The 24,256-nt window shown below is 28.8% G+C and overlaps 1 protein-coding gene and 2 long non-coding RNA genes across 3 annotated transcripts in view; 1 reads left to right on the top strand and 2 right to left on the bottom strand.

Moving 5' to 3' along the window:
* LOC122630118 (heterogeneous nuclear ribonucleoprotein K-like) overlaps nucleotides 1-24,256 on the bottom strand; it is a 108,105-nt gene that overhangs the window by 64,976 nt on the left and 18,873 nt on the right. The window lies entirely within an intron of this gene.
* On the top strand, nucleotides 5,289-6,674 carry LOC122630120. Its single transcript, XR_006327412.1, has 2 exons — nucleotides 5,289-5,408; nucleotides 5,511-6,674. It is a non-coding gene; the product is annotated as an uncharacterized LOC122630120 (long non-coding RNA).
* LOC122630121 lies at nucleotides 9,222-24,040 on the bottom strand. Its single transcript, XR_006327413.1, has 2 exons — nucleotides 24,009-24,040; nucleotides 9,222-9,387 (listed from the first exon to the last, which is right to left on the bottom strand). It is a non-coding gene; the product is annotated as an uncharacterized LOC122630121 (long non-coding RNA).

The following is a 24,256-nucleotide window of genomic DNA, read 5'->3' as shown; positions in this document are numbered from 1 at the left end:
CTCTTTCTCACTCATCGTGATCGTTCCGAGTGAAAGGAAAGGCATCACTCGTTAGAGAGGGGTCGGTAAGGGGATGGAGGTGGGGGTGGGAGGAGGGTGTCGAGAGGGGAAGGGGTATACGTACGCGTCGACCGAATACCAGCAGCGATCATCCGTGCGAGTATAACGCGATAATACGCGTTTAGCATAGAAATCACGAAACACGTTGGTCGTCGTCGTCGTCGTCGTCGTCGTCGTCGTCGTCGTCGAAACGTCGCCATACAAAACTCGTCTATAGGTATTTATACAGGACGTATCAGAATAACTATTCCTAATTTTTATATCTTACAACACAAGTATACGTGATTCTCGATCCTCGTGTCACTCAAAACCTTCCTAATTTTATCATAAAATTGATTTATCATAAAGATGTTCAAACATGGACGACATCGCACGTAATGTCCGATAAGTATAAATAAATATATTTTTGAAACACACCCTATATAACGTATTACACATCATGTAAAAATATATGGCAGGATTGAAGTTCGCATGGTATGCGAGAACGCATAATGTGTAATATGCGAAAGTGCGGACGTGAAAATCCAACGGCGGAAAAATAAAACGCGTGGCGTACACTTTCGGCATAGTTCGGCATTCATCGGCTAACTTCGTTACGTTGAATAACAAGAATTACTCTACGAGAGTTTACAACAGATAATGTTTTCTTTGGATTGTACTTTTTGATTTCTTCGACAGCATCCTGTGTGGTTTTTAGTTTTTTCTTCTCTTTTTTTCTTTCTTTCTTTTTTTTTTTTTGTTTTTCTTTTTTCAGCTCTGTCTCTTTCCCGCTTTGTTTCTATTCAAAACCGTTTTAACGTCTCGTCGAAGAGATATATTATACAGGACGGGTCAAAAGTTTCTAAGGCGATTTTTAAAAATCCATTATATAAATTCTTTAATTTCGAGACTTCTTAAGCAATTTTTTTCTCTTTCTCTTTTCTTCTTCTTTTTTCGTAAATTGTAAAATTACGAGCTTAACTACGAGTTTAAAAAGTTTTCGAAAAAGAGTAATTGATTTTTAATAAATCATTTAGACTTTTAATCTCTAACTAACATTTATCTATAGATACATAGAATTTTTGGATCACGTATGTATAGAAATATTATAGTTGTTGTTGTTGTTGTTGTTATTATTATTATTCAATTCTAAGAAAAAATTATATATAATTAAAATAATAAACTAATTATAATATAATAATATAATAACACTACCGTTGTGGATGTTATAATCTATTTATAGTTATGTTATATAGATTATATTATAACTTGCATAAACATAAACATATTTTTAAACGTTATAATAAAAATATTCTCGATATAGTATAATTTAATTTATATATATAATTATTCCTCTTTCTATCTATCCATTTTATTTTATCTGGAGATCACTTTTAACAGCTTAAACATTTTCTATTATTACCGAAGAATATGTATTGATCTCCTCGTATTTTCTCATTCTCGCTGCGAGATAATTTTAACAGGTCGAATCGTCTTCTACGATATAAATATTATGAGGAATATGTATAATATATTTCTATCCGACTTCTTCTCTTTTAATTCTTTTGTAACACCTTGAAAAGATCTCTTATATCACGTCAGTTACATACACACACACACATATATATAGGTGTATACATCTGTGTATATATATATATACACATACATATGAGAATATATATATGATATATACATACATACATATACAGTATGTGTGTGTATATTGATCTTTTTGTCTTCTTTCTTTATTGAAATCGTTTTAAACAACAATCGTTGACATACAACCACGATTGTCGAAGTCATTGTAGTTTCTAAATAACGTCATAATTTAAGGAATTTCATTGAAAATAGGAATTTATATGAATATTCTAGCTCGTTGCTCCCCTAATGGGATATATATCTCCGAGTTATGAGAATGTACTATATACATACACCATACATAAACACGCGTATATCTGTATGTATGTATGTATGTATGTATGTATGTATGTCTGTCTGTATGTGTATATATATATATGTATGTATGTATGTATGTACGTATATATGTATGTATGTATGTACGTATATATGTATGTATGTATGTTGTATATAAGAGAAGAGTATATACATGTGCGTGATATATATCGTATGAGTTAGTACTTCTATTTTCGTCGAAAAAATACTAATTGAATTATGTTCTTATTTTCCTAACACTAAAATAATTAATATGATAAGGCGTTAAATAAAAAGTTATTATATGGAACGATTTCAAGTACTCTTATCAAACATTTTCTGAGATAATAGAATTCCATTCTATAATAATATCTACAGGTTTATATATTTAATTCGCAAATTGTTATAACAGAGTATTATATATATATAATAGAATATTTAAGTGTATATATACATATATATATTATAAATATTATAAGTATTTAAAATAATATAATAATAAAAATAATAAAATAATATATTTAATATTATTTTTGATATATATATATATAAATATAATATATTTATTTTATTTTATATAATACATTTAATATATATATATATATACTGACCCATTAGTATAATATTAAATGATAATAAATATAACTTTACGCTATCATAACATACAAATTTATGATAATGATATGATAATATTATGGTAACGTAAATCTGTTGAAAAAGAAAAGGAAAAGAAAAAGAAAGAAAATATTAAAAAAAATTAGATTTAAAAATTCAATGAAAAAACTTTCGTACCTGGAATATATCTTCGATTAAAATATCGAATTGGTAATCAGTGTTTTAACTAATAGCTATCAATGCATTTTAATAAAACATTTAATTAATGTCAATTATTAATACACAGTAAATTAATTTATTTCGAAATCTTTTCGAATAAACGTGTAAAAAAATAACAAGTCGATATGACTTTGAGGACGTCTCGATAGAAACTACTGGAAGATTATACGAGTCGATAAATAAATACCTGGTTAGGTTGATAAGTAAACAAATATTGTAGGACACTTCCGTTGTTCTTGTCATTGTTGTCGTCATTACTATTATCGTTTTGAAATACCCTTCGGTATATACATAAAATAACACAGTACTCTCCAAAGAATAAATTTCATAAATAATTAAATGTAAACGATCACTTTGTTTTGTCAAATTGAAGTATGCTTGCAAAACATTTGATAAAAATTAACTCAAGACTCACATAAGCCATGGTAATGGCCGCTTAGGTCATTTTATTTATTTTCTTGTTCTTTTTTTTAAATATTAATTCGTACTTCAAAATTTTTTCACTACAAACAAAAGTGATTAAGTACACTCTTCGTTAAGAATAAGTTTGCTACAAAAATATAATAAAGACATTGTTTATAATTATTATATACATTAATATTTGTTTAACTAGTGGTTATAGAAATTAAATAAATCAAACGAGTAGAAACAATCACAACAATACTTCAGTGCTCGTCGAAAAATTTTTGAATTTTCCTTCTCTCTTGAAAATAGTTCCCATCCTCTTTAAAATGACTGCCATACAAAAAATATAAAAAAGATAACGCATCGCTGACTATTTCAACAAATAGTTATTGAACACAAATATCAAAAGCGTAGAACCAACCACTGTAATAATTCAAGGCTTTTCAAATCAAACTCTGTGATTGAAAAATTGTTAGATCTCTTTTTCCTTTTCAAAATGGCCTGCGTAAAAAAAATATCGTATCGCTAACTATCCGAGCAAGTAATTATTAAATATAATAATCAAACGCATAGAATCGATCACTATAATAATCCAACGCTTTTCAAATCAAACCATGCGAATGAGAGACTATTGAATTTCTCCACTTTTTCAAAGAAAGGCTTCCGTAAAAAAAATATATATATATATAAAGGATATCGCATCTCTAACTATCCGTGCAAGTAATTATAGAATACAAAAATCAAACTTTAAAAAAAGAAAAGAAAAGAAAATGAAATTGAAAAATTGTTAAATTTTCTCGTCTCTCTTAAAAAGGACTTTTGTACAAGAAGTATAAAAAGAACATTGCATAGTTAATTATCCGACTAAGTAATTATTGAATATAAAAATCAAACACACAGAACCAATTATTGTAATAATCCAGGGTTTTTCAAATTGAACTCCGCGAATGAAAAATCTCCCTTATATTTCAAAAATGGTTTTCGTACAAAAGACATAAAAAGGACATCGCATGTCTAACTATCCGTGCAAGTAATTATTGAACATAAAAATCAAACGTATAGAACCGACCATTGTAATAATCCAGTACTTTTCAAATCAAACTCGGTGAATGAAAAATTGCTGAATCTTCCCACTCTTTTAAAAACGGTTTCCGCATAAAAAACATAAAAAGCACATCGCGTTATTAACTAACCGTGCAAGTAATTATTGAATATAAAAATCAAACGCATAGAACTGACCACTATAATAATCGTTTGTCAAATCAAACTCTACGACTGAAAACTCATTAATTTCTCTCTCTTTCTGTCTCTTTCAAAAATAGATTTCACATAAGAATATACAAAGGACATCATCGCCAACTATCTGCCTACGAGTAGGTAGTTAATGAACATACATAAATCAAACGCATCGAATCAACCACGGTAGTATATATATACCTACTCCAGCACTCGTCAAATTCAATTCTGCGATTGAAAAATTGTTGAACCTCTCATCCCCCTCTCTCTTTCCCTACTAAAAATAACTTCCATCCGGAATATAAAAAGGACGTCGTTACTAACTATTCGAGTAGTTAGTTATTGAACTAAATCAAAAGTATCGGACCAACAAATCTAGTATATACCTATTCCAGCACTTGTCAAATCCAATTCTGCGATTAAAAAATTGTTGAAAACTCGAATCTGTTCTCTTGCGCTTGGAATAACCGGATCGAATAATTCAACATCTCTAATTTCTTCTTCTTCGATTTTATTTTATTTCGTTTTGTTTTATTCTCGGATAAATTCGAACGCAACGAGACGTGACGGATCACGATTTGAGAGAATTTGGAGATTTAATTTTCACAAAGAAATGAAATATTTGTCGATCCGCAATGCTTTTTTTTTAGATCGAACGCTTGCGGTTGTCGCCGTTGAATTTCTCTATTTTTCACTGACTCTGGCAGATGCAACGAGAATACGCTTTTTCGCACGACACTGAGAGAACAACGAAACGCACTTTATTTTAACGCGCCGATGTAGACGACGACGGCGACGACGACGACGACGACGACGACGACGACGATGACGACGACAACGGCGAGAAAGAGAGAGGAGGGGGGAGGGAGAGAGAGGAAAAGAGAGAGATGCACACGCACACACGCATGCATGAGAATACCAGCGAAATGGAATAATCAACGTCAAGCCACACGAAATACAGAGTGAGCCAAAAGTTTCCAAATGATTGTTTTTATAAAAAAAAATCAATTACTCTTTTTTGAGACATTTTCAGACTAACTTATTTATGTTTTCTTTTTGTTCAGATTATAAAACTATAAGCCCAGCTTGTAAAACTGTCAGCACCAATTTTTTTCCTTTTTTATTTCACGGTAAATAAGATACTGTATATATGTAAACGTAGAAAAATATTACATATGTTAATTAACGTAATGAAAGATAAAGATTTTCTTGCAGAATATTTTTAATATTTGTTCGCGATATTCCTCGCCATCATGTTTGAATATAAGAAATACACTATCGTAATTTTTTTTTACGTATATCAAGTATAATATTTTATAATTGTTATCAAATATATATATATATACATAGCCATTTATTTTGAAAGTGGCTTAAGTCCATTTGTTCGTTTTTAAATTGAGACATTTAATAGTTCGCATTTGAATCAATTTAAAAATAAGAATTATTTATAACCGAGTAGTATAATATTCTTGCGTTAAAAAAGAATATATAATTTCAGTTTAATAATCAGTTTAATAAACATCATTTAAAAAGTAGGACGTTCTCGGTGGTTACAAATAGATTTAAAATTGTTTTAAAAATTAATGTAAAGATTTTTTTCAATTTTTGAGAAAGTCCATCGAAAAAAAATGTAAAGCTTTAAAATGAATAAGTAAAAAAGACTATCATTTTGTCTATTGTAAATATAAAAGTTGAACCCTTTTAAAAAATTATACGCACAATCAAATTATATTTATAAGTATCTGCTCCATTTAATTTTCGGAAGAAATTTAAAATAATCATGCTGTATATACTGTAATAAGTCCATTAACATCTTTGTATTTAGATATTGAAATTATTTTTACGTTTTTATGCAATGGCGATAATTGGAATTTTAGCGTTCAAACGTAGACTTCAAGCCACTTTCAAAATACAAATTTTTACGATTCCGTTAATTAACTGATCTAAACTATTAACGAAATTTCAGTGAATTTGAATGTATCATTGTTAGTCATAAATTTTTAAATGAAAAAATATGCGTAGAATTATAACTATTGTAAACGTTAACCCGTCTTTTTTTTGGAAAAATAGACCTACGTAGGTTTCGAAATAAATGGCTCATATATTTCTTTGTTAAATACTATTGCAGAGAACAAAAGTTTCTATTTTTACAATTTATTTTCTTATCGTCCAACTGAGATACGATTTCACATAAAAAGTCAAATTAAAGAGAGAGAGAGAGAGAGAGAGAGAGAGAGAGAGAGAGAGAGAGAGAGAGAGAGAGAGAGAGAGAGAGAGAGAGAGAGAGAGAGAGAGAGAGAGAGAGAACCACAGAGTTGGAATTTATCGGATAAACGTAGAAGAAAAAACGCGTTAATCGTTCTATCTCGTTCCATCCGAAAAAAAGGGAAAAAAGAAAAAGAGAGAAAAGAATGAACGCCCGCCACGGTATTTTTTTCATCCCTGTTATGGCGGAAAGGGAAGGAAAGAAAGAAAAAAAAAAGAAGTATATGTATAATTTTCTTTTTTTTATTTTTCCTCGACAAACCTTCCGCGTCCCAACACAAAAGCGAAAAATTTAACGACATGAATCGCTAAAGATACTACGAATGTATTTGATTCGATTCATGCTACCGTATTTTGTTCGAATAAACAGGTAAGCGAACGACAAATTTATCTGAAAATAAAAAAAAAGGAAAGAAAAAACAAAAAACATTGGAAAATATTTTTTTTCATAGAGAGAGAAAGAGTAAAAGAGACATAAAAACTTGAGCACGATATTTTTATGGATTTTACTTGAGCGAGAAAGAAGGCATATAAAAATAGCGGATATTAAACAAAAACAGGAAAGAAAAGAAAAAAGTCATGATTAATTTACCGGAACTCACAAAACCACTTCTTGAAATATAGAGAATTGATAAAAGAAAAAAAAATGTACATAGAAATATGTATATGTATGTGTATATATATATTTTTCTATATTTGCAGATATTTATTAAATATACACATACACGTTTATTTATTTATTTATTATATTATTAATTTATATATTATAGTAAAATATACTAATACTTTATATACTCATATATATATATATAAAATAAATAATGTATATATATTGATGCGTGTGTGTGTACCCACACAGAAAGAATGAAAAGAAAAAAGGATGAAATAAAAAATGTCAGCCATATTTAATCGCAACTATTCAAAATAAATAAATTCTTTTTTGCTACAAAAGCTGAATTCTTTAATAAAAATTCATTAAGTTTGTTTCAATTTTATAATCGAATTAAAATAAACAATGTTCATTGATAAATATTAAAATCAACAAAAATAATCACTTATCCTCAAATAATAATAAATACACATCTATATATATCGTACATGTATTGACTCGCATAGTAATGTATATGTGATAATAAAGAACACCAACAGTGCCCTAAAATACGAATAAAAAGTAAGACGGAAATGAGAATGAGTTGAGAAATTCTGAAGTGAAAAGGTTCATTTTTTACGAGGGTATCTCCCTCTCTTCTCTCTCTCTCTCTCTATCTTTTTTTTACTGGCATATATTTTTCCTTTGCATTTTATCCAAATCCATTTTCTCTCGGGTGCTTACCGCACAAAGTGTTCGTTCAAGACCAGAAAACGAGAAAAAGACAGGAAAAAGGAAAAGCATTAACCGAATTTAATTCAAAGTGGGCAGAAAAATATAACAAAAGAATCGTTGATTTTCCAAATTTTAACTTAAACTTACAAAGAGAAATAAAAAGGCAAAAAAATAAATAGATAAATAAATAGATAGAGAGAGAAAGAGAGAGAGAGAGAGAGAGAGAGAGAGAGAGAGAGAGAGAGAAGTAGCATTAATTGCAATTTAATTTAATTCTCTATAACCACGATATTTGTTTGTATTTGATTAAACCAAGGTATTAGATAATATGAAAGTTAATAGTATTATACTAATATAATCATATCATATTATATTAGTTATTATAGTAATGTAATTATGCAATAGATGCATAAAGTAGATACAGTTTAATTGTGCTATGAATTCTATTATGTAGATATAATATAATAGATGTAATATGATATAATACTAGTACTCTTCTCTCTCTCTCTCTCTCTCTCTCTCTCTCTCTCTCTCTCTCTCTCTCTCTCTCTCTCTCTCTCTCTCTCTCTCTCTCTCTCCCTCTTTCTCTCCCTCCCTCTCTCTATCTCTCCTCTCCTCTTCTCTGCCTGTGTGTGTGTGTATGTGTTAATATAATTTCATTATTCTGCAATACATTATATTGATTATAATTACATTAGTATTTACATTACTATTAATATAACTACATTATACTAATTATAACATATATTTATAAAAAAGTCATGAAAAAAAATGTTTATTAATAAACTCTTAGACGATTAAATAAGCAATATAATTTCCGTCTATAAAATGAAATAAAATTTTAACAATATAGAAAATAAAACGAAAAAAAGAAAAAAAGAACATTTTCTTGGATTGTTCCAGGAATTCGTCGGCCATATTTATACTTCGCAAGGGAGTCGCCACATTATCCTTTGTAGTTAATATAACAGACGCCATTATCGGACTCGCACGACACAGAAAGCACACAGTAAATTTATTGTTCGTAAGCATGCATATATTAATGTCGCGGTCGATGATAATTATATACATATGTATATTGTATTAAATTATTCGAATTATCTGAACGATGAGATCGCTCGAATTCGCTTTTACGAACGTCCACCGCTCATTTATTCATTCTTTGCATACATATATTTTTTCTTGCTTTTTTTTTTCTTCGTCTTTTTCTTCTCTTTTACTTCTTTTTTCTCTCTTTTTTTTTCATATTTCGCGTGTAGAAAAAGAGTTGGCGAGCTTAGAGAGATAGAGAATATGTACGTCATCAAAATATAACATTCATACGATCTCTCTCTCTCTCTCTCTCTCTCTCTCTCTCTCTCTCTCTCTCTGTGCGTGTGTGTGTGTGTGTGTATGTATGTATGTATGTTGTATGTATATGTGTGTATGTGTATGTGTATGTGTAGCTTCGTCCTCGTGACAAAAATAAAAAGCCGCAAAGTGTATCTAGATCTTTTCTGGTTGAAACGAGCCACGGAAAAAAGGCGCACGCGATCACACACACACACATAGAGTGAGAAAGAGAGAAAAAGGAGAGTAAAAGAGAAAGAGAGAGAGAGAGAAAGAGAGGAGAGAGAGAGAGAGGACAAAATCGATACGATCAGTCGGTAGATAATGACACGCGACGTTAATGTTTCATCCCCTAATTCGACTAGAAACGTTTGGCCCTTTCCTTGTCACGCTTTTATGTACGACAATAATATACCATGTACTCGGAAATATTATTAATTCTTACAAGAAACAATATTTATATTCTTCACTATTTAATCTTAGTAATGTGTGTGTACGTGTGTGTATGTATGCGTATGTGTACGATATAGATAACAAAGAAAGGAACTAATCAATAATGAAATAAGGAAATCGATTTGAGAAAAATTAACCTGAAAAGAAACTTTGAAAACCTAACTTTGAAAAAAAGAAGAAGAAAAAGTAACAAGAATAAAAAGAGATTGAAACATACAAAGATAGAAAATAATCTGTGAATCGATTAAAATGAAAAATCGTCAAAAAATTATCTATATGGTTGATGATATATTATATAGTATAATTTCTGTAGTATTATATGATATGTAATATATAATCTATGGTCTATAATATGATATATAGTATAAACTATGGTAAGTGATACGGCATATATAGTATAGTCTATGATTTATATTATATGACACGTAGTCTATGATGTACTTGTAAATTTACGTGAAAGAAGATTACGTACGGTAATTATACGGTGGTTGATAAGTTCTAACAGTAATTGGTAAATCAGCTGTATAATCATTAATTATTGCAATAATTAATAAATTAAATAATTTATCAAATTAACAAACTATATTACTTAATAATAATACTATAAACATACTCACACAAAACATAATGTATCACGATTGAAATAAAATGGCTGCCATTCATCCGATCAATATTTTAAATAAATGAATAATATTTACAATAAAACATTGTTACGTAATACAAATGACGCAACCCTGATACTAATTATTTATATCGAAACATTCATATACGACCGATTTATTTTACAATACACTTAATAAAAATCTTAACGAAATAGACGGAAATGAAATAAAACGAGATTCGCAAGGTAAGACGTTGAAAGAAAGAAAAGATCGTTGGATCGAAAAATCAGAGACAAAAAAAAATAAGAAAAAAAAAATTCTCGAAATAGGTGGGAGGAAGTAGTGGTGTGATCGAATTGAAGGGAGGAAGAAAGGTGGAATGTCTTTCCCCGAGACAAAGAGTTCCACGAAAGAGAAGAAAAATTTGTGTATAGGGTTAGTCTGGAATAAGGCTAGGTTTGCCGTAGTGGAGGGAGGAAAAGAAAGGGGTGGCTGAGGGTTGGTAAAAGGGCGCCGTAAAGTCTGCAATGGGAGTAGCGTGAGGCGCCGTCGAGTCCAACGCGGATAGGAGTGCATCGGTTAACCAGTCCGTAACTAGTCCGCACGCGCCACTACGGAGCCATTCCGGTGTGCCAGGGAAGAAGGGGTGGCGAACGGAAAAAAGACTGGACGACAATTAGGGACAGGATAACATGACGACCAGCTCCGATTTAAGACGAACCTCTTCTACGGATTTAACGTTTTCAAAGTGAATTTTTCTTTCTTTCTTTCTTTCTTTCTCTCTCTCTCTCTCTCTCTCTCTCTCTCTCTCTCCCTCGCTTTTTTTTATTTTGTATCTGTTTTTGTTTTTAAAAGAGAAAGAGAAAGAAAGATTTTTTTTTCGTTGTTTGAATGAATTATTAACGATTAATTTCGTATACGATAATTAGGGATAAATTGTATCGAACCGACGATTTTTATTTTTATATTAATTTAACGTTTTAAGAGTGAATTTTTTTTATAATCTGTGAAGAAATGGAAGAAAAAAATTGTTCGAATGGAATTTGATAAACCCATAGATATAATTTTGATTTATATCAAATTGCTAATTACTGTTTTAATCGTTATATCTATACGCATATACTGTATCATTTATACAAATATATAGATAAATACATAAAAATATAAACAGAAGCAAAAATCAATGTTTTTTTCTTCTGAATAAATTTAACGTTGTAGGTGTGTGTGGAAAGAGAGAGAGAGAGAAAATCTATTGTTGTAAAAAATTTTGTTGTATTTATTACTGAAATTATTAGATATCTCATTATCGAACTTACCAGAATAAGATTGACAAGTACTTTTTTTTTAACTTAATGAGATGCGATTGATAGACATACGTCTATCAATAGACATGAATGTTTAATTAATAATAAATGATTATTCATCGAATAAACCATTTTCTTTAAATTCATTTTATTTGTTTTAATTTTTTCTCTCTTTCTGTTTTCTTAATATGATGCAAAAAAAGATATTCTCTTTCGTTGCTCAACGCATATAACTTCATTCCAAGATAATCAACGATCCTTTTCTCTCTTTTTATCCTTCTTCTTCGTAGGAAAAAAAATTCCTTGAATGAACGAGCTCGTAAAGATAACAAGGGCTGTAAATCATTTCTCTTTTATACTGCAGATATAGATGTATATGAATGAGCTATGAATTAAAATAAACATTTAAAAGACAAGAAAAAAAAAGAAATACAAGAATTAGAAATCATAAAGAAATTATGTAAATTATCTGCATAATAAAATTATAAGTAAATAATGTAAATGATATGCACATAAAAATAAATAAATACATAGATTTGTATTTAAAATTAAACATCTAATACACAATACACGATAATATATATACGATAATAAAAAATACATTTAAAAAAAAAATAAATAAATAAAATAAAATAAAATAAAATAAATAGAAAATTCATATAGATAATTCATAATATATAATACAAAATATGCCACGTTGGAACGAAAAAGAAAAATCCATAAAAAAATAAATAAATAAACGAATAAATAAATATATATATATATATATTTGTAAGTATAAAAAAAATAAAAATGTAATTTCTAATTCGTTAGCTCCGCTCCTATTATTATTATTATCTTTTTTCTAACAAACAATTTTAATACTAATTAATTAAAAGATAAATCAATAAATATCCAATATTTGTTATCTTTTTTTCGTTATAAATAATTTCAAGTGAAACAACTTATTCATACTCGAATAATAGGTCAAATGCATCGATCGTTAGATATCGCGTGCATTAGAACGAAGGCAACGTCTAAATTCGATCGCGTCAAGCTGTATAACGCGTATTACAAGCCGCGTACCTATGTATATGGCCCCGCACCAGTTCAAAATGGAATGCAATATATCGAGAACGCGGAAAACGCGAGTCTCACGTTTCTAACGTTTTCTTCCTCGGGATCTATCGATCGTAATAGAAATAACGAAAATAGAAAGTTAGCCAACTGGGCTCAGCGAAACCACGATGATGCGGGAATTTATACGTAAAAATATATCAATTTTTTATTTATTTACTTATTTTTATTTATTTATTTATTTATTTATCTTTCTCTTTTTTTTTAACATTTTTATCTTGTCTCATTCGACACAACACGATAATTTTCTCCTCGAATTAGATTTTTAAAAAATTTTATTTAATTTTTATTCATATATATGTTTCTCTATTTTTATTATCTGCACACCTAAATTTATATATTTTATAGAGAGAAAAAGATTTCACATTGATTAAATTACATGTTTCATTTACTTTGTTTATCATTTTTTATTTTGTTTCATTCGATTCAACAAATCTTCAATTGTTTTTCTCCTCTAATCAGCTTTATACATTATATATATTGTTTTTTCAATTTTTATTAAAAGTCAAGTGACTTTCTTATTTTATTTAAATTTTGATTTAAACGAACGATGAAAGAAAAAAGATAAAAATAAAAATAATATCATAATAATTCGAAAACATAATTCGAGAGAGAAAGAACTCGTCGATTATTCTCAACTGAGAACGTAAACTCAGCTATCGATTTTACGAACTACGGTATCGAGGCATCCTATCGTTACGAGCGTTTCTAATCTCCTTGAAAGCTCGAAAAAAGAAAAAACGAAGAAAAAAAGAAAAAAGAAAAAGAAGGAAGAAAAAAGAGTCGACGAAAAAAAAAATAAAAATAGGGGAAGAAAAAGCCATGGCAGACGGAGTGACCACACTTTTATCGCAATAATGGCCCTCACTCTTACCCCTTTCCCACGCGAGTTATATCATCCGTATGATATTTATGAAATAATCATCTCACGTTCCCTTCTATACGCAGGCGCACACACATACATGAATAGTATACCACGTACATATATTAGGTATAAATACAGGGCTTTGTGAATTCTTAGAAGATTGTAAAAGCATCATTTAATACTTTTTCACGAATTTTTAAATTTGTAATTACGTCTACAATCTGGAAAAAGAAAAGAAAAAAAAAATGACTTAAAATGTATCTTCAAAGAAAAGAAGTAATTGATGTTTTCTTTTTCTTTTTTTTTTTTTATATTACCTAAGAACTTTTGGACTCACCCTGTATAATCGTACATATAGAAATAGTTATCTAGTGCGCGCGCACACCCTCGTCGAATGAAATTGCTAGGCGCCATGAAACGCTTCGTTTATTGCTCTCTGAGAATCATGTTATGTATATATATTACACATATATACATACACTTATATATATCCCTACATATTATACAAATATATATATACATATGTGTGTGTGTGTGTGTGCGTACGCATGATATATATACGTACGAACATACGTATATATGTTTTGCATGTACGTATGTGTGTTTGCGTGTGATGACTTTCGAATGTAAATTTCTCATTCTCGCAGAATTATTTCCGGAAAGATGTACTTACGTACATATATGTATATGTATAATACATACGAATTATACCTATATGTGTACATACATACGTATGTACGTCATACTTATGTTTGACTTGACGATTCAACTCACCGATCGGTATAATTTAATTCGCTTTTATTCGTCGTTTATTTTTTCTTCGAAAATAAATAGACAATTCTTTCGATTGTTCGAGAAATTATTCGAGAAGAAGAAACAGGAGCAGTAGAAGTAGAAAAAGTCGAGTCGAATGTTTGCCGATAACCATGGAAGTAGAAAATTCGAAAATGGTTATATTCCTGAAAAGGATACGAACAGATAGAAATAGAGAAAGAAAGAGAGAAAGAAAAAGAGAAAAAAAAGAGAGAAAGAGAGAGGGAGAGAAACATGCTCTCTTGTTCTAACCCATTAGCGAGTTTGAAAATGCATTGTCTGGGAAAATCGAAGGAAAAGCAACGATGTTACATAATTCTTCAGATGATGAATAATTTTTTCTGCTCGAAAGAAAATCTTTCTCGGTTTATTCTTCTCTTCTGTTTTTTTTTTCTTTTTTGGAAAGAAAAAGAGAGGGAGGGAGGGAGGTAGGTAGAGAGAGAGAGAGAGATTTTCTCTCTCATCGCATTGCATATCAAATGTATTTTTTGTTCGAAAAAAGATTTTTTAGTTTACATTCCTATATTTTTTTTAAATCTTTTTTTCCTTTTTGGAAAGAGAAAGAGAGAGAGAGAGAGAGAGATTTCTAGGTATATCTGTTTCAGCGATTTTTGTAAGATTATATATACGTATATTTTTTCTCTCGTTACATTATACATTAAGTGCATTTTTTTTTATCGAAAAAAGATTTATTTTAATCTATTTCTAGTTTATTCATTTGTCTCGAAAGATAGAGAGGGGGAAAGAGACGGAGAGATATTTTAAGAAACACATTTTTTTAATTATGCATAGGTTGTTTTTTTCTCGTTTATTGTATATCAAATGTTTTTTTTTTTTTCATCAAAAAAAAATTTATCTTTATTTGTATTCATTTCTTTTTGTTTTTTTCTTTTTTGTTGACAAAGAGGGAGGGTAGGAAGGAGGAAAGGGAGGGGGAGAGAAAGAGAGAGAAAGTTTTAAAGGATTATCTGTCAGCCATTTTTACGAAATTATATACATACATTATATAATTTTTTAAATTGGTGATACTATATATCAAACTTGATTAAATCTAGTCGTGTAATCCGCCATTTTGAATATCAATTCTCATGAAATACGATACTCCATGCGTCATAAGTAAAAAAAAGACCGATAGAAAGAAAAAAAAAGAGAGGGAGGAGAGAGAGAAAGTTTTAAATTGATTGAAAAGAAGCAAAACAGAAGAAAAATAACCTCGACTCTTTCGACAAATGAGAACTCAAGAAAATAAAATCCAAAACGTCGTCTCACGGATTAGCACTCTGTTGAAATACGAAATATCTTCTGCCATTAAAAGGTCATAAGTTGCGAAACATGCAAAAGGAAAAAAAGAAAGGAAAGATCAAAAATAAAATGGAGAAAGTGACTGACACGAAATGGCGACGGTAAAAGATGAGTCTAATCTCTGTTTTTGTTTAACATGTCATCGAATAATATACGGCAATATTTTTTTTCTATTCTTCTCTGAAACAAAATAGCCATTCATCAGATACTATAATATTCCGTTACGTTTTTACGCTCTTCGAAATAAAAATTCATTAAAAAAATATCAAATTATACACAATATTGATTTATCAAATATAATACCGGGTAAATCAAAAGTTTATAGATAATTTAAAAAAATTTAATATTGTTTCTCGAGACACATTTTTTTTAATTGTAAAACAACTACCCTAACTACAAACTTAAAAAGTCTCAAAAGAAAGTAATTACTTTTTAAAATAATTAAAAAATTTTTGGCCCATGCTATACTAGATGATAATAATTTATAACGATATATTTGAATATATACAATAAAATAAATAATATATTAATATTAAAATTCATAATAGTAACAACAACGAAAATTTCTTCTTATCAAAACATTCAAAAGTTCATATATTTATATATTATTTATTATCCAAATATTTTAAACAATAATAATACGATAAAATTTAGATGATCCATATGTAACAAAATATTTAACAAATTCTAAATATACGATATATATATATATATATATATATATATATATATACATATATAATTTAACCCATTTCCTCGAAAATGATCTTTCTTTGAAATACTTAAAATAATCTCTAAACAGAAAACGTAAAAATAAAACAGCATATGACGAGACGTCGAAGACGAAATAAATTCGTCTGTCTAAGCAGACACTTCCGTGTGTGTCGACGTCCGATATTCGTGCATCTTCGTGCACCTTCGTAAATCTTCGTAATGCACAACAAAAATGGTGGAATTACTGGTATTATTTTGGCGGGACGTTCGAGTTGGCAAAGAAGAGTGGCCAGGTGAACTGAGATAGATAGAGATAAATAGATAGATAGATAAATAGAGAAAGAGAGAGAGAGAGGGAGAGAGAGAGAGAGATTATTGGCTGCTACGGCCGAGATTAGAGCGAGTTGGCTTAGAAATTCGACGCTTGCTTTTGACGTCAGTATTAGAAACACACCAGTGATTCTAATACGCATACTCCCTATCTCTCTCTTTTTATCTTAAGTAAACTGATGTACGTTTGGTTTCTTCTTACTATCACTGAAAATAGAATGATCGACATTAGGATAGAATTGATATGACAGTGAGTATAGAGAAATGTAGTATCGTTTTTCTCGATTAGAATACAGTGAATCTCAACATCAGCTTTGTATTACCGTAAAACGCACAATTTTGTTCTTTTTTCTGAACTTTTAAATTTGATTATTATTATGATCACTGTTATTATACAGATTATTGAAAAAGAATAAGAAAAAGCGTATTTATATAGGAATCAAAATATAGTGATCTTTAACGTCAGTTACGTGTCACCATAAATCACTTAGAATTCTTTTTTACTTTTGAAACGAAGTGAATATACATTTGATTCTAATCGATTATTGTTACGATCATTGTTGTTGTAAAGATTATAGCAAGGTAATGTTGAATTAGAATTGAGTAAGAAAATAAGAAGCAAAAGGTTATAAAATGATAGAGAGATAGAGAGATAGAGATAGAGAGAGAGAAAGAGAGAAAATATTTGAATAGAAGTAGAGATCGCCTCGAAAGCGGTTAAGTAAACGAAACGTGTTATTTCAAAGCTACAAACGAAAGATACTAACATGTTGACTTTGTGTCTTATCAATTTTCTAACTAACTAACTAACTGACTATTAAATGAATAAAGAAAATTACGTATATATGTAATTCATTGTATAAATCTTTGTATCTAACACAAACCTTATGTATTGTTTTACAACATTTGTACCGTCTTATTTTATCTAATCTTATTCTAATATAATTAAATTTAATTATTTTAGATTTATATTATTCATTCTAAGATAATCAAATTTATTGTAATTTAGTGTAATTTATTAAGGTACAATCTAATCTTATTTGATATACCTACGCACACACGCACGCACGCACGCACGCACGCACGCACGCACACGAAGACTAAGACTACATGATATATGTTTAAATAAATAAATTAATTAATTAATCAATCCTTTAGTCATACGAAATAAAATACTTGAAATAAAAGTTTGAGTGAATTTTCTTCATTTCTTTCTCAAGGAATTTGAGAGGAAAGAGTTGTTCCTAAAAGACAGATGTAATATTGAATAGAAAGAGGGATAGAGGGGGAAAGATATAAAGGAACACGCACACACATACACAGACACACAGAAAGAGATAAAAATGAAAGACAGAGAAACATCTTAAACCCAATCGTTCGTCAAACGAAATTACTTTTCTAGCTTAAAACGAATTCTTATTTCTTATCTAAAATTACATTACTTTGTTCATTTCCTGTTTTTCTGTTACGAAATTTGTCATTTTCTTTTGCATAAAAGTACAATTTTTTTTCTTTATTATAGATATCTTATATAAATACTTATTTTTTTATCATAGATATATTATAGATATTATGCAATTACGGATTTTTCTTTTCTTTTTTTTTTTCTCAAAATTTCTCATTTTATAGTGTATTACGATAAAAATTTATTCTTTTTAATCGGTATCATCAAAAATCATGAGTCGATAAATAAATTATTAAAATTAAAATTGCTAATTTCTCTTTCATTCTTTTTTTTTTAAATTTGCCACTTCGTGATATATTACGATAAAGATTTTTTCGGTATCATTGAATTATGATTCCTTTTTTTTCTCTTCTTAACTTCGTTATTTCACGCTATACAACAAAAAAAGTTACATCAAAATTATTGAAAACTACAAATCGATAGATAAATCATTAAAATTTTAATTACGAATCCTTTTTTTATATACGCAATTATTATTTTTTAATACTTATTAATATTTCAATATTAATATTTTTTCTTGCACAAGGTCGAAAAAAGTTTCTTATTTCTCGATATCATCGAATTAAAAAGTGATAAATAAAATGACGATAATTATTATTTCATTGATTTGACAAGAAGAGTAAAGTGTCCACTATTTAACGAAGGAAAAAAATATTAACGAATCATAATTTCTATCTTAATTCTCTTAGGATCCTTTTTCGATATCTCGATATCGAAATACGACCAGATTTTCTCTCAAGCACTTTTTATTATCCTATCGGGAGTTGAACGATGTAACACGATCGTCGTTATGTCGATCGAAGAATTTAAACGACCATCGAAAAAAATTGTATACGGTTCTATATGAATAAACACACATGTACGCATACACACATATATGCATACGTGTATATTCTTTGATATTATTTTCGGAGGATCACGTTACACGATATATCACAAAACTATTCAGTCGATCAATTTGTACATATTTATTTCTCCGACAACGTGTATGTGTGTGTATGTGTGTAATAAAAACAATAAACGAAGTTTATCACGAGGATTAAAAAAATTATATTTTTTAATGGACAACAATACTTCATGGACTCGTTACAACGATTTAAATAAAAAATTGATACTGGAAACAAAAAACAAATGAAATATGTAAATAAATATCGAAAAATGAAAAAACACAAAATATGTTGAATGAGATTAGAACTTGTGTAAATATATGATTAATATTTAAATATTATCCTGTAGACTAACTTATTTCTTTTTTTTTTCACTTTAATAAATACAAAATATTCATACACATTAAATTAAAAAATAAATTATTAAATTGAAATTAATGTAATATTTGTGTATGTACGTGTATAAGTACTTTTTTACGATCTTTTTCGTTCATTTTCATATTTTAAATATTTACATATATTTGTATATTTCAATACACAAATATATATATATATATAAATACTTGATGATTATATGATATATAAACTAATATTATATTACTAATATAAATATAAATTAATTTATAAAATATATATTATAAATAAATAAATAAATATATAAAAAGCAGAAAAAAAGGAACGAGAAAAAATTTCTAAATATCGTCAAATGGAATCACGTATTACGAAGGGAATAGGGAAAAAGGAAAAAGAAAAAGAAGAGAAAAAAGGGGAAAAAAAAGAAAAGAAAAAGAAAAAGAAGAGTTTATTGAACGAGAGTGAATTCTATCGTTAGACGATTTTCGATCGATGTTACGAGCCGGTCTCTCCTGCGTTTGACGGTTCAATTACTTCCATAAGACGAGTATCTAACGAGCCTTCGCGTCGGCCAATGTAGCCCGTCCATCCGTTCGCTCGGCCGACCTCAAAATTAGATTCTATGAAACGAACAAGCCGGAAGAGAGAACGAACGAGTAAGTGAAAGAGAAAGAGAGAAAGAGAAAGAAACAGAGACACAGATATAGACGTACAGAAAGATAGAGAGAGATACAGAAAAACAGATAGAGAGAGAGAGAGAGAGAGAGAGAGAGAGAGAGAGAGAGAGAGAGAGAGAGAGAGAGAGAGAGATAAAGGTAGAGATAGAGAAAGAGAGAGAGAGACCGCATATCAAATTTATTTAGCACCGTGTGAATTTCGACGAGGAAGAACAAATTCATTCATTCGACTTTCCTTGTCTCTTTCTCTTTCTCTATCTCTACCTCTATCTCTGTATCTCTCTATCTCCTTTTATCTCCTTCAACGTTTCTCCGGTAACACGGTGAAGCCAGCAACCGGCCGTGACCACTCGTGTGCTTGCTATTTACAAAACCGTTCTCCGAAAACGTTTTACGTATGTATATATGTAGGTACGAGTGAAGAACACGAGTACAAAAATAAGTTAAAAAAAAATAAATAAATAAATAAAAACAAAAAATTTTAAAATAAAAATTTAAAAAAAAAGGAAATGAAAAAAGATTAGAAGAAACAGGTACTGAAAAAAGAACTAAAACTAAAACTGAAACTAAAACTAAAATAAAAATGGAGAAATGCAGCCTTCCGCATCCATGGTTCGTGTGTTGCTGTTACGAGGACGATGCTTCGTCGAGAAAAATGAAAAAGAAAACTAAATTTGTTAACTGCCTTTGGCACTCAGAGTCTCTACGTTCTCTCTCTCTCTCTCTCTCTCTCTCTCTCTCTCTCTCTCCCTCTCTCTCTCTCTCTCTATCTCTCTCTCCCTCTCTCTCTCGCTCTCTTTCTATCTATTTCTTTCTTTTTCTTTTCTCTTTTTGAAAGAAAAATTCTATCGTTTCGTTAGCACTCGCGCGTAAAGTAGAAAATGTCGTGACGAGGGAAATGGCGAAAATTTTTATTTTCGTTTACGTTTCAACAAAGTTGTTCGCGGAATTCGACGAAAATTTCTTTACATATACGAGTTTGTACAAACATATTTAACCTGAACTCCATGTAATTACAGAGATAAATTAATATTATTACAAATAAAAAGAAAATTCTGTTTATAAAGAAAGAAATATATACTCATGTATTTTAATAATAAAAATCGAAAGAATGACAAAAAAAAGGAAGGAAAGAAGTTTTTAATTACAAACGAGTTCATAATTATAATACACATATACGAATATATAAACATATAAGTATATATATTTTTATATAAAAAATTTTGAATATGATATATTAGTATAATATTATATGTGTAGGCGCGCGCACGTGTATTTGTGTAACGAGAACATAATATAAATAATACTATATAACGTATCTATATACTGTAATATTTATTGTCATATTACTTTAGTATATTACAGATAAATTTAATATTATACCAATTAACTTATACACATTATTGGTATAATTAAAGTAAGTAATGATTTTCATGAAAAATGTTTCAGATAATTAATTGAATGATTTCAAGAGTAACATAATCATCGATCAGCTTTTTCTTTTTTTTTTGTTTTTATAGAAGGATTTTACGTAGAGGACATACGAAGGTCGTTTCTTTTTCTTTTTTCCTTTTTTAAACGGAAGCATATATTTTTTATTACATCAGTCAATCAAGCTTATATATATATATATATATAAAATAGTATTAACTTATTTATATCGAAGAACCATTACTTTAAATAAACATTTTAATTTCGATATTACTAAAAAACTAAATGTATAAATTTAATAAAACGCAATAAGAAAGTAATGAAGTTTCTTAGCAATATTTAAATTAAAATATCTCTTAAACTAATCACTTATCGAAACACATTTAATACTTCAAGTTAATACTTTCTTCATAAAGAATGCATCGACAAACTATTAAAAACTATTAATTATTCAAAAAAATAAAATTATTAATATAAACAAATAAATAAATGAAAAAAAAATTTTTTTTAATTAAAATAAAAATAAAATTTAAAAAGAAAAGATCAAAATGTGCCTTACTTGAAGCCATTTTTCTCTGAAACATTTTTCTTTTTTATCATTATTTACAGGATAATCGAAGTCATTCCGGTTATTTGTATCACCCTATATATTATATACAGGCATAGAGGGAGAAAAAAAGAGAGACAGGTACACATATATTTATATCCTTCTTTGGTGTCCATGAAAAGACACGCGTTGACTATCCCAGTCTCGCAAAGTATTTCTCGTTTGAAACGAAGTTACATAAAAGAGTTGAAGTCGGCTCGCGCGCAAATAAAGATTGGAATTTCGTTTCAAAGCCGATTTTCTAAGTAAACCGGCTATTTTTATTCAACGATGTCGCATCGAACATCGCCCGTCCGGTTCATGAGCAATCGTAACACGTATTTTACCTATATCCGCGCGCGTGTGTGTGTAAATGCGTATGTATAAACGTGTGTACTTTGAACGATACCAGAATTTCATTATCCGTTATTTTCATTGATTTTTATTTGGAACAAAAATTCATCGTTAAATTAGTTCATATAATAAAATTAATCAAAGCGATGAATTCTTTTTTAAATATGATAAATAATAATCAAATTTTCATGAATTTCATTTCGTAATTTTGCAAATCCTTACATATGTAACAAATGTTTGTATTATACTTAATGACTATAATACGAAAGTAAAATATTAATTAAATTAGTCATAATGTTACAAGTTTCATGAAAAATAATATATCACTGATTTATATAGTTTTTGTAAAAAAACATTAACAAGTTATACGTATTTACGTATATGTAATTTTCAATAGTGATAATTTCCAATAATAAATGAAATAATATTAATTTATTTAATTTTAGTAACAATGAATGTTAACGAATGATAATATATAAATACACACACGTGGACGTGTTAAAGTTAAATTAAACTCAAAATGATAACGAATTTCTTAATAATTTCTCAATTCCAAAAATATATGTACATATATGTACATTGTAATAAACTTTAAAAAGAAGCGCGCGCGTCTGTCTGTTTATATGTGTTTGTTACTTACATATGTATGCACATATCACCGAATAAATAGAAAAAATCAAGCAGAACGTGACATTCAATACAAACATACATACGCGTGTAGTGTGCAAAGTAAGAAATTTGTCTCGACATATTTCGTAGGGAGTAAGTAATAAAAGATATGCAAAGAAGATAGAAAAGAAATGGCAAAGAAATGGCGATGTAAAACGTGCGATAATAATACCACAACGATATACTTTCTTCTTCCTCTTTATCTGTGTGTGTGTGTGTGTGTGTGTGTGTGTATGAGAGAGAGAGAGAGAGAGAAGGACACGCATCACATCTCTTTCTCTCTCATTTTCATAGTCGACGTCCCTGAGAGTCTCTCAAAGTACTTTTCGCAATCTGAATTTCATTCACGACACCAGCCAACGTAGTAATTCTCGGAAGCTTTCAAAAACTATATATTTATACACACACACACACAACTATATATATATATAAAATTATATACATATATATATATATATTTATATATTTATATATTTCCTGTTTCTAGTTTATTCTAAAGTATTCGTACAGTAGGAATGTATTTCCATATTCCTGCTGTACGAATACTTAAGTCTCTTCCGTCCTCCATCTTTATATATACTAAAAGAGAATGTGAAAAATATAAGAAAATGAATATTTTTCAATGAGATATTACATATACTACATAATATATTATAGACATATATGCGCGTGTGTGTATGAAATATGTATTATATATATACATTAACATATTACATACACACATATATGTATGTATGTATGTATGTATGTATGTATGTATGTATGTTATATTTAAAAAAAATATATTCATTATACTAATGTTATATTATTATATTATAACATATTATGTGATATTATCTAGTATTTGATTTTATTATACTTAGTATAATAGATACACATTCCCCGAATGAGAAAGAAAGAGTTACTTTTCAAATGATGTTCAGACATTAATGCACCTGTCCCTGCACACACCTGTCCTCGTTTCTGTCCT

This window comes from Vespula pensylvanica, chromosome 6, assembly GCF_014466175.1.
Source record: "Vespula pensylvanica isolate Volc-1 chromosome 6, ASM1446617v1, whole genome shotgun sequence".
Lineage (NCBI taxonomy): Eukaryota > Metazoa > Arthropoda > Insecta > Hymenoptera > Vespidae > Vespula > Vespula pensylvanica.
This window is presented reverse-complemented; position numbering and strand designations above follow the sequence as displayed.